At 43.3% G+C, this 2,799-nt stretch overlaps 1 pseudogene; it reads right to left on the reverse strand.

The window, feature by feature from the left end:
* Nucleotides 1-6: 6 nt before the first annotated feature.
* LOC104982814 lies at nucleotides 7-2,102 on the reverse strand (annotated as a pseudogene).
* Between the last annotated feature and the right edge of the window lie 697 nt (nucleotides 2,103-2,799).

Raw genomic sequence — 2,799 nt, forward strand, 5'->3', positions numbered from 1 at the left:
GTCCTGGGACAGGAAGGCTGGTTCACAGCTAGTGGAAGCGAGGGCAGTCTATAAAGTTTTAATGGCTGATAAACCTTACATCCTGCAGAAGGAAAGCACTTTTCCTTTTTTTGCTACTTAAGAATGTGGCAGAAATGTATGCTGAGGTAGCCCAGTCAGTCCTTACGTTTTCCTTTTTTTGTAAATTTGGTCTCAGAATATTTCTGGAAGGGTGACGTTCCGAAGAAGCCACTGCTGGGATCGGCTTCCGCTGCAGTCTCTGATGCTGGGCACCTGGCTGTCCTCGTCTGTGGCTTTGTCCAGGCACTGGTTACTGTTCACATGCTGCAGGGTCAATTTCACAGGGTCATACTCCCAAAGCTGGTTGCCTTTTAGGTGGTGGCATTTGAGCATTGTGACTGGGCCATTAAGTTTGGAGACATCCAAGCAAAGGTCATCTGTTCTAATTTCTTTGTTGGCAGTGTAACAGAAAACCTGATTACCTCCCATACCATGACAGTTAAAAATTCCAACTTTTTCATTCTCTTTTCTAGCCATGTTATCTAGACACTGATTTGTTTCCACATTTCATATCTCTCCCAAAGAGAAATAGTGACGTGGAATCTGAGAATCAGGATAAATATTCTCTAGGTACCAAGAGAATGGTCTGCATTGGAGTTTGTGCCTTAGACCAAGTCTTGATGATATATCTCCATAATCTACCTTTGTAACACCTGGAGAAATTATATAGAAGAAATTCTTGAATTCATCCATCCATACTTCTGCAAGTCGTCTGTTATTTTTATTGATAATCTGCCCCATGCCTCCTGGAAACGTGTAGGGTGTAGCTTTCCTAAACACATGTCCAACATGTGAGCAAGTAACAATCTCCAAAGTTCCTCCACACTGCCAAATCCTAAAGGAAATTTCTAGGTTTTCTCCTCCCCAAATATCCATTCCAGCATCATATGTTCCAATTTCCTGAAAGTAATCTCTGTCTATTGAAAAAAGGCCTCCTGCCATAGTAGGTGTTCTCACAGGAAGAGTCCGATCACCTTTCCTTCTGTCCATTTCTCTTTGGGGAACAGGATACCAGCGAAAGTTGAGCTTCCAGTTGAACCCACCATAGGTCATGTCAGAACCTGCCATGTACTCGAAAGTGTCATCACTGATCACATCTATGATGGGACAGACCACTGTCTTCCTGTCGTGTTTGATACTGGCTAAGAGAGGCTCCAGCCACCCCACTGTGCACTCACAGTGCGCGTCTAAAAAGGTGGTCACTTGGCCTTTAGACACAGCAGCACCTTTTAACCTAGCTCTGATCAATCCAGAACGCTGCTCCATTCGAATGACGTGAACGGGTACTTTTAATTTTTTCACGTAACTCTCTAGAGGTCTTTTTAAAAAGTCTCTTTCACTGGCATCATCTACTAGAACAATTTCTTCTAGCATGTGCCTTGGTGAGCGATTAATGACGCTATGGACAGTTCGCAGAAGTGTGCTCCAAGCCTCATTGTGGAAAACAATCACCACACTGGTTGTAGGAAGGTTATCTGGATACACCTTTGTTTTACACCCTTCTAACCTAACATCTGGTAGAGATCTGTTGAGTGCAATCATCTCACTTGCCATTAAATTGAACTGATTGATTTTAAACATCTCTTTCATCTTTTCTTGATCCTGTTTAGGAATGACGACTGGTTTCCCCATTTCTCCAGGACCTTCATGAGGCTTTTGTACTGGCTCTAGAACATCCCCAGCAGGAAGTCCTCTCTCTTTTTTTTCATCACATTTGTTGCATTCACTGAAGTAAAGCAGCAGGAACATATCCAAGAGTACCCAAATCAAGGAGGTGGCTAGGACCACCTTGCAGTATGCAAATTTTCTCATGGCACTTTAAGTCAAATGCAAAATTTTAAAATATATATATATATAAATATACAAAGATCACAAAAATTATTCCAATCCAGTTTCATCAGAAATAACTTTCATAACCCCAAAGTGGCTTTTCAAATGAATTCACATCCCAAATCCACATGTCCCACATCTCCTGCTCGCTCCGCGAGCGGCGGCGGCGGCATCGGGCGCTCCTCGAGGCCAGCCCCAGCGGTCGCGGCGCAGTCCCACGGGCCGCATCGCGGGCGCTACTCTCAGGCCGCCATCCGCAGTGCCGCCTTCTCGGCCACTCTCTACTCTAGATTTTTAACTTTTGCTTTTTGGTATTAGTTATCAATTTTGTACCTATATTTTCTTTATAATTTTTGCGAAATTGTTTGTTTTTGTTTGTTCATTTTTCTCTTTCTTTTCCTTCTTCTTTTCTTTAACATCATATTTTTGAAATTCCAAACTCTACTCTAGATTTTTAATTTTTTCTTTTATGTATTTGTTACCAATTTTGTACCTTTAAGAACCCAATCATCAGGACCCATTTTTCACTAGGGAGCGAGATTACTGGCTTAACTGCTCTCTCTCCCTTTGGACTCTCCTTTTTCTCCACCAGGTCGCCTGTGTCTCCTCCCTAACCCCTCTCTACTCTAACCAACTCTGTGAATTTCTGTGTTTTCCAGACGGTGGAGAACACTTAGGGAACTGATTACCGGCTGGATCTGTCTTCCTCCTTTTCATTCCACCCATTTATCCTCCTGGCCACCTCTGCCACCTTCCTCCTTCTTCTCTTCTCTGTATAACTCTGTGAACAACTCTGAGCGGTCCAGTTGTGGAGTGCACATAAGGAAGAGATTACTGAATAGCCCACTCTCTCCTCTATTGATTCCACCTCATCTCATTCGGGTCACCTCTAACTCCCTCCTCACTCTT

This window comes from Bison bison, unplaced genomic scaffold (genome assembly GCF_000754665.1).
Source record: "Bison bison bison isolate TAMUID 2011002044 unplaced genomic scaffold, Bison_UMD1.0 scf7180017860610, whole genome shotgun sequence".
In the NCBI taxonomy this organism is placed as follows: Eukaryota; Metazoa; Chordata; class Mammalia; order Artiodactyla; family Bovidae; genus Bison; species Bison bison.